Source organism: Anabrus simplex, chromosome 2 (genome assembly GCF_040414725.1).
Source record: "Anabrus simplex isolate iqAnaSimp1 chromosome 2, ASM4041472v1, whole genome shotgun sequence".
Lineage (NCBI taxonomy): Eukaryota > Metazoa > Arthropoda > Insecta > Orthoptera > Tettigoniidae > Anabrus > Anabrus simplex.
The window spans coordinates 493,762,789-493,772,763 of NC_090266.1; the positions used below are offsets into that span (position 1 = coordinate 493,762,789).

A 9,975-nucleotide genomic window follows, 5' to 3' on the forward strand; every position below is an offset into this window, starting at 1 on the left:
TTACATTGGTAGAGGTTCTATACCCTCCAGATCACTGCCATCACTACCGTCGCCTTCGTTGTTGTTGTCGTCGTCGTCGTCATCGTCCAGGCAGATCATCAACTCCTGACAGTCACTGATGATGCCATCTATGGCCATCGCCGAGTTAATTAATGTTGCGACATGGCTAACTTTCTTCCTCCAAGAAGCCGCATCCACTAGAGCAATACCCTCTCGGAACAGTCTTTCCACTTCAGTAATTGTGAAGGATTTGTTATTTGTGCGAACCTAACGTTTCACATCACTCCATACGAATTCAATAGGGTTGAAGTGACAGTGGTACGGCGGCAACCTAACAACCTCGTGTCCTTGTTCCTTCGCTACCTCATCAACTATGTACGTCGGTGAAACCGGTTTGTTTTGTTTCACCAGTGCATATAAGGCTAATTTAGTCATACCCATATGCGCTGGGATATTCCTTGCCTGCAGCCATTCCACTAACAATTCTTTACGGGCGCTCGAAGTAGAGGTCTTGTCCATTATTACCGAGTGGTAAGTTGCATTGTCCATAACAATGGCGGAAGGGCCTTTGAGCTGTTGCAGGAGCTTCTTAAACTAATCTAAAAAGCGAACATGGTCCATATCTTCGTGATAATCACCGGTTTTCTTCGATCGGAACATTAGAAGACCACCTTCCACAAAACCACTGGATGAACCCGCGTGCGCTATTATTAATCTGGCGCCCTTCCCAGTCGGTTGATTACCGGAGCTTTTAGGACTGTCATCAGTCCAAGATTTATCAATGCACTCCCCAGCATTCACCCACGTCTCATCCAACCATATTACCTCGTGGAGATCCTTACCGACAAGTTTATTTAAAAAAAATACTCCTAGCCATCACGATGTGCGACTTTTCAAGCAACAGTTTTCTTCCGTTCAGTTTTTTGTATCTGAAACCTAAGGCTCGCAATACCGATTTTAAGGAAGTTTTACCCCCGGAGAAAAGATTTTTCTGTTTAAGGGAGACTAGTAATTTTGCCACCACAGGGTATTCCTTCCTGCTGTAATAATCGTACACGTGTCTGCGTATTGCATCAGCCTGGAAAGAATCAATTCCTGTAACAGGAGATGGCTTAAATCGTTTCTTTCCTGGCGTGCTAAGAAACAAGTCCCCACTCTCAGCCCTGTTTCCGCCACTGCTAGGTTCCCCAGTCCATTTTTCCTTCAGTTCCCGGAGGAGAACACCTTTCTGAACCACAGTGCGCTTTGAAAGCCCTAATGTTTGACTTGTACGTTCCACGACTTGATCTGCAGGAACAGAGGGACGACCATGCAAACGTACGAATTCCCTCTCCCTCTCGTAAAACTCGCGAGTTCTCCGCACTAATTCACATGCCTGACTATTAAGGGGCACTCCTCGGCGCAAAGGATTATCACTTCCCGATTCATCATATTGTCGTTTCCGTGACATCACACTGCACTAGTTACAAAAAAATCACAGTTATCTCACAAAAAAATAAAACACCACTTTCATCAACGCGCGAACCACACCTGACCACGTGCTAGCAACGACAGACAAGCGGCAACACTTCAATACGGAAGTCAAGGTAGTTATAGATGCCACCACTATACTAGCCATATTGCCAACAACAACCAAATGAAAATAGTTCATCTTTATTTTGCAGCTCGCTTAAACATTACAATTTTTAAAAAATGCTCATGTTTTTGTAAGTATATAAAAGGTTATACGCACTCTACAGAATTAAATACGAACTAATATGTATAAAATCGATTAACTGTATCTGACATAAAAAGTAATGGATTGGTCGTTCTGATTGACGGGTGACGTTCTTCAATTATTTTTGTAGTAATGCCAACATGAACTATAACTGTCAAGTGCAACCTTGTACCGGCCCACCTTATAGTTTCTCTAACCTGAGCTGGCAGGTAATTCCGTAATATGGCGTCGATCTCCACAAATGATCTATTATTTTTTTAAGCAGTGCACAGGAATAGAATGTCCGGCTCCATGGCTAGATGGTTAGCGTGCTTGGCTTTGGACACAGGGCCCCTGTTCGATTCCAAGCAGGGTCGGGAATTTTATGGATCATTGGTTAATTCCGCTGGCACGGGAGCTGGTGAATGTGTCGTGTTCATCATCATGTCATCCTCATCAAGACGCGCAAGTCACTAACGGGTGTCAAATCAAAAGACCTGCACCTGGAGAGCCGAACATGTCCTCGGACACTCCCGGCACTTAAAGCCGTACGCCATTTCTTTTTTTGTTTTTTGTTTTTGTTTTACAGGACTAGAATGAAAGGAGCTCGAACTGGTATTTAGGTCGTGAAAAGATTATAAAAAGTTGAATTTGGAAGAAATATACAGTGGCTGATTTTCAGCTCACAATCTAAACACCATCCTTGAAAAGTGTGTACCTACCGACCTTTATTAGGCTTCGGCCAGGAGAGAGCCTGATAGTATGGGGTGCTATGAACATCATACCTGATATTGTAAATAAATCGCAGGCAGGAGTTCAGTGTTCGTTTAAGTTTAAGTGTTTGTTCCCTTGCCATGTCAACAAAAAAAGACGTCACAATAATTAAGAATAGGGAAATTCATTGATTGTATTAGTCTTCCATTTGGTTCATACAGAAATACATCTCTGTGACATTTAAGAGAGTGAAGCGCTCCAAAAACCTTTTTACGGATTTCTTTTGTGTGATCAAAACATTCAAGTGTTTCATTCCAGTGAGTAAAGAATACAGGGAGATGCCTTGGAGCTCTGAGAGTGAAGTCCAATGACAGTGGTCTACATAGGGGGCGTGGTCGTAAATAGGCGCGAAAACGCATGCTGTTTTTTCTTTTTTTTTTTGTAGTCTAATCTGTCACAGCTCATTAAAGTGAATACGGTGAACGCAAATTGTAATTGCTGGAACTTTCCGATTCAAACACTATACGACACGCTAAAACGTTAGAGATACTAATATTTAGTTGATGTTGTAGCTCTTATAATGTCGTGTTGTGCATACTGTTGCACGAATCAGAAATCCAAAAATATTCCTGGAATAACATTTCGCAGGTAAGATTCTAAGTATTGCTTGTAATATGTAGTACTGTATATTATATTACCTCCATTGTTATTGTGCTAGTATTTCGGAGTCTCAGAAGCACAGTCTACTTTTCGTAAGAGATTTTAGGTTAGACTTGTTACTTACCGTCAATTTTTCCTGAGGATTCCTGTTCATGAAGAAGGGAAAGTAGAGTACATTAAGGCCATTAGAAGAAAAAACTGAATACCTTCTCCATACACCAGAATATGTTCAACACATTTCAAACCGGAATTGTTTGATCGGTCCATGACCAAATTTGTTTTGAAGGAGAATGCAGTACTTACTATTTTTGAAGTATTCTCTTCGTGCCTAGAGAATTAGAGCACTCGAAGCCTATGGAATTTTTTCATTTTCGCGGCCCTTGTCTTCCTTTGGCAGATACTCTCATTTTTCGAAGTGTCGAGCCCGTTCCAATTTTCCTCATAATTAGTGTTAATAGAGGATGGTTGCCCAGTTGTACTTCCTCTTAAAACAATAATCACAACCACCACCTCTAAAATATATATCCCCTATGGGTGAATACGCTAGAATAAAGCCCACGGTATTTCCTGCCTGTCGTAAAAGTCCCTGTGGAGGTGGGGGTAGTAGAACAACACCCACGGTATCCCCTGCTTTTCGTAAGAGGCGACTGAAAGGAGCCCCAGGAGCTCTCAAATTGGGAGCATGTGTTGGCAGTCACGGAGCCCTTAGCTGAGTCCTTACATTGCTTCCACTTACTTGTGCCAGGCTAATTTTAATCTCATGTCCGACCTCCAATGGTCAACTTTTGTTCTTTTCCGACCCCGAGGCTACAAGAGGATTTGAGTGCTAGGGAGTCTTTCATTTTCTCGCCCTTCATGGCCGTTGTCTTTATTTGGCCGATATCTTCATTTCTCTCTGATTAGTGTTAATAGAGGATGTTTGCTTAGTTGCACTCCCTCTTAAAGCAATAATCACCACCTCTTGTCGTAAAAGGCGATTAAGGGGACCTAAGGGGCTCTTACCTTAGGAGTGTGGTTTGGCATCCAAGTGGCCTAAGGGGCTCTTAACTTCGGAATGTGAGTTGGCGTCCAAGGGGCCCTTTGCTTAGTCCTGAATTGTTTCCACTTGTGTCAGAGGATGGTTTACTTGATGGTCGTATGTCCTATTGAAACGATAATCCCCACCACCACTCCAAAATACAGTATGTAGTAAGCAATGTTGATATACCCAGTTTGGCAATTTATTGCGCATTCCCCTAAAGCATTCAGATTGTGTGTGCCCTTATTAATAGCCTACTCCTTATCTTTACTGACATCTGGTGAAGATTTTCATCTCCTGTTTCTAAGATACTCGGTTTATAGTACCGATAGTCAACTAACGAGATAGTAGATTTAAGGCTGCCGGGTCATAAAAAACGCTTCCTTAGAGCTCAGTAAAAAGCATTAATAGGTCTGTTTGTCAGAAAATGTTGTTACAGTTAATCGCCGTGTTATTTTGAAAATGATTGTACTTAATTGAGCGATTCGAAGTTTCCCTACTCCCGAGAAAATATCTTAGTTTGTATATATCCACAACGTAAGAATTGCCATGTTTTGCTAACCATGGGGAGCGTAGCCGTTGGCTTCAAGCGATAGCCACAGAGAGTAGTGTAGGGGGGAGCTCCCTATATTCTTTACTCCCTGGTTTCATTCATAATTATGCCGAGATTTATAACCGTTTTACTGTAGGGATCAATGTTACCGTTCAGCAGATAGGTGGGATTGCTTCATTGTTTAATGAGCTCTGTAATTGCCGTTATTCTAGTATGATTGCCTGAGCTTTTGTGGCCTTTGGTATAAGAGAATTTCATTGGCCATATACGCCGAGATCATTATTAATATCTTTTGTTGTTTCACTAAGTCTGAAGTCTGGCAGTGTCGATATATTTGAAGATCGTCAGCATAGAGATGGTGTGTAATGTTTTCTATCACAGATGGTAGCTCATTAATATAAATACAGAAAAGCAACGGGCAAAGAATGCTACCCTGTGTGGCAACACTGTCTTATTTCCATCTAGAGGCCTTGACGTTTACTGTTACCCGCTACGATCACTCGAATAAGAACTAAAGAAGTTAGCGTAGCTGGGTCAGAATTAAGTATTCCATTTTCTTTATCATAGTCTAAATATCTATGCCTACTGAAGTAAAGAAGAATTAGTACATTGAGCAGTGATTTTGTCCATAGCGTTTCTACTATCTTCAGTAACCTTCAAAAGTGCAGCCGTGACCCTTCTTAAATCCGGATTTTACGGGGTCCAAAAGAGCATTTTTATTAAGTATTAAAGAACTTGCTCATATACTAAAAGTGCAAGGTCTTCAGAAACCACAGGGAGCACAGATACAGGACGGTAGTTAGAGGGTGATTGTAGGTCTGAACGTTTAGGTACCGCTATTATATTGGCTGTTTTCCAGACAGTAGGGCAAGTTCCGTTTAGTAAACAGTAATTTTGTATGTGCGTCAGTACAGTACTCATAATGTATTAAAGTAATAAGAATATCGTCTACACCTGTAGACTTTGATTTAACCAGGTACAAAATATTTTAACCTGATTTTCTGAGACAGGGTGAAATATGAATGTTTCAAAGTGTCGGATCCCTTCCATGTTTTCCCTCTGATTAGTGTTAATAGAGGGTGGTTGCCCATCTGTACTTCTCTTAAGACAATAATCTCCACCACCACCGGTCACTGTCCCACTGGTGATCGTCGCAAATTGAGTAAATTTGCCTCACTTCTTTAACCTGCTCCGGCTTGGGCAGGTAGCCCTCGTACATTTCTCTCACGGATTGCTGAATGGTACAAAACATTAAAGAACCTTGCCATTCCATGTGGTACGATTGACACGGTGGTTACCAAGATGGCGTCACCTCCAGGTGGCCGGGGCCTTTCAATTATTATTTTATTGAAATTTGTCACTAAGGCTAATACCTCTATTATCAAATAAAGCACATTTGTTGACTAATTAATTGATTATTTTCTGGCGTTGAGATGCATTTTCAAACATTTTCAAAGAGTAAGGTTAATTATATTTTGGGATTACGCCGAACCCCTCACCCTGCCAAATTTTCCTACCCACTAGGGCTGACGGTCAAAGTTCATACACCTCTAACCCACCCCCTAAAATCAGGGGCGGTGCGTGGTATTGTTGCAGTGTTGTACAACTCCCAATAATTTTACACTTCATTTGTCGTCTTGTCTTCTGATGTTTTAGTTTAATAGACCTAATGTATATTCGAAAGCATGTTAAAAGCAACCATCTTTGGTCGTTCGCTGTACTAATGCTTCGTAACGGAGAAATAAACGCTGCTGGCTTCGAATCAAACTCAGGGTTTTGCTTTCCTACGGCAACTCCCTAGCGGACAGCGCAGTGCAATGTACCTCAACAGGGACGGAGCATCAGGTAGCATGCTCGCCAGTATCGGTCTCAGGGAGTTGCACGAGACAAGCAAGTCCCTTACCAAGAAACTGTTCCAAATGTCCCCGTTAGATTGCGCCACTCTGCGGAGATTACTTCATTCCTACTTGCTCTCCTCTCGCAGGGGTAATTTCATTTCCATTATTTTTTTAATTTACAATTTTTACTTTACGTTAAACCGACGCAGATAGGTCTTACGGCGATGCTGTGATAGGAATAGGCTAGGAGTTGGAAGGAAGCGACCGTGGCTTTAATTAAGGCACAGCCACAGCATTTGCCAGGTGTGAAAATGGGAAACCGTGGAAAACCGTCTTCAGGGCTTCCGAAAGTGGTGTTCGAACTCACTAATCCCCGAATGCAAGCTCACAGCTACGTGACCCTAACCGCACGGCCAACTTGCTGGGTAATTTCTTTTCCACGCCATAATAGATCATCCACAATATTACCAACATATTGCTTCAATGAAAAACAGGAGGGCAAATTTTCAATTCATGTGAGGCAACTGTAACTGTGCCAGGCTGAGTAGCTCAGACGGTTGAGGCGCTGGCCTTCTGACAGCAACGAGGCAGGTTCGATTCTGGCTCAGTCCGGTGGTATTTGAAGGTGCTCAAAAACGTCAGCATCGTGTCAGTAGATTTACTACCATGTAAAAGAACTCCTGCGGGACTAAATATCGGCACCTCGGCGTCTCTGAAAACCATAAAAAGTCATTAGTGGGACGTAAAGCCAATAACATTATTAATAAGAGTGATTGTAGTTATAGTGTATAACTAGCCTCTTATTTCCTGGGTTGTAATGGCCAAATATATGTCAATTTTGGTAGGAATATGGTTAATTACTTAATGATAATAGAGTTTCTTGATATTTCTGTAAGCTATGAAAATGTGACACTGAAAAGTTTGGTGCAACACCCAGCCGCCACCACCTAAAATGTTGCCTTGATTCTCTCCTAATTGGGCCATGATAATAACCTGGTTTATGGTTCGTTTCCGAATGTGACGCGTATATTCACGAATGTTCTCATATGCTCCCTCCAGCTCGAAATAAAGTCAAGTGGTGATCGTGAATGACAGTGGCGTATGCTGGGATCAAGACGTAGGCTATCACTAGACTTAAGCTACTCTTTTTTAATAGCTGGTTTAGTGAACGTCAAATCTTATGCGTTTTGAGCCACCGGAGTAGCTTGTTGTGTTGTCAAGGCTGTTTTTTGACAAGCTACTGCCCTTTCCTCTGATATTGCCAATTCTCAACACATGATCAGTGAAAATGTTAGCGTAGGGTTTAACAAATTAAAGTCCTTGGCAAATTAAAGCCCGGCTTTGCGGCTAAATGGAGAGAAAAGATAGTTTCAATTGGGCCCGATGGCTCCTGTTCAATAAACCTCCCCGTACTCTTAATTTCCCTGGCTTGGGGCCTGGATGTTTGTGGCATCTACGCCATTAATTTCATCCTCATTAGGTCACCACCAAGCATTTTCCTATGCATTATTACCATTACTATTTTTATTATTATTCACTGGCTTATTAGCTACCTCGGTAGATCGGTGGTGGTGTCCGGCCCCATGATCACGGGTTCGATTCCAAACAACAAAAGAGAACAATAAACCTGAAATGTTGCATTTCATTTTAGCAGGTCTACCTATAAAAGGAAAATTATATTATTCCTATAACAGCAGCCCTGCAGTGTCAATCCTACAAGGAAGTAGAAGCAGAAAGGAGTGAAATACCAGTACTCTGTTACCTACATAATTCTGAAGTATGAGGTCACGAAGTATATACGGTGAGGAATATATGGTTGTTTGGAATCGAACCCGTGATCATGGGTCGGACACCACCACCGATCTACCGAGGAAGCTAATAAACCAGTGAACGACGGGTACGACCGTTGGTATTGTTGTATAATTTTACATTTTAATTTTAAATTAATCATAATAGTACATGGGTTCTGGAAAGGCGTGATGGTGACCTAATAAATTGCAAAAATGTCGTAAACACCTAATCCCCAAGTCAGGGGAATTAAGAGAACGAGGAGGTTAATTCCCAAGAAGATGTGGGTTTTAAACTATCAGCAATTTATCTGCATACTTCAGTTGCGAGAATGTTTTATCCAGTACACATGATTCGGCCATTTTACAGAAGTAACCCCATACGGTCAGTCACGTTATACACTGTAACTTCAAATAAAGTAAAATTGTTCAGAAAATTATAATTTTCTCAGCTATAAACAATCAGTAGGATGATTTGCACATGAAACAACAAACGCGTGACATCGTAGTACATGGAACAATCGTGTCAGTTCGGAGTCTTCCGGAGAACTTCGAGTCTTTGTACTCTCACACTTTCGTTATTACTGGCGAACTAACAGAGCGATGCCTTGCACTCATATCCCCTCAGTCCCCGCACCTATCGGACATTCAGCTGTAAGCCGAATGAGGTAAAGCGAGGGGAGAGGGTCGCAGTGCCTGGGTTGCAATATCTTTCTCCGATGGTTTGCACTCAGAAATACGAGCAACGTTTTTCTTCATTGCTTTCAAGTTTCGTAAATGGAACAATGTGTCATATGCTTGCATTATAATGAGCTTTAGATTCCAATCGTTCTCATTTGAGGCATCTCCTCGCTGTTATTGGGCATCGCCAATCTCTACAGCTTCTTCTATTATTTTTTTTTTTTTTTTTTTTTTTTTTTTTTTTTTTTTTTTTTTTTTTTTTTTTGCTTGGCCGGGTTGCCCGTCAACTTTACTCCAGCTCCCTGTCGACCTCAAAAAAGCACATGGCCGAACTCCGCACTGGAAGTTTGCCAACCAGTAATATACTTAGTTCTTCCGTCATGTCCTTCACCGCCACCACAACTACCGCGACCTCCACCTCCACCTTCACCCTACGATGCATCTCTTCCTCAACTTTAACTTACTCCCATCCTTCGCCAGTCATGTCTTCATCTGTTCCCATACTACCCAACTCTGAACGCCCTAGCCTTCTACGTATCCCACCTAGCTACTTCCAGCACCAGCGCATCACCGACGCACCATCCTCAACTCTTGCAACCGCCACACAACCAACTTCGTCACCACCGCTACCACCGCCTCAACCCACCATGTTTAGTTGCGTCATTCGCAGCGTTGCCACAACCATCACCGAACAAGAAGTCTTACGTGAACTTCAGGCAGCAGGCGTCCTAGCCCGGCGGGCGTTCCGCATTCTGAACTCATCTGGTCCGACCACCTTAGTACGCCTTCATCTACCATCAGAAGACGCAGTCCATCGCCTCGTCTCCAGTGAAGCACGCATCTACCGACGTCATCATCCAGTGAAACTCTCTTGCAACCCTCCTCGACCTTTCCCCAGACGTCCTTCCGTCGCTACACGTTATCGCACCCGGCCAGCTCATCCTCCCTATCAAACTTGTCACTATGTACGCCCACCACTTCCCGCAACTCGTCCCTTCTTCCATCCACCTCCACATACCGATCTCTAT

General features: G+C 42.6%; 1 pseudogene; it reads right to left on the reverse strand.

The window, feature by feature from the left end:
- Window positions 1-1,450, reverse strand: LOC137498466 (uncharacterized; annotated as a pseudogene).
- Between the last annotated feature and the right edge of the window lie 8,525 nt (window positions 1,451-9,975).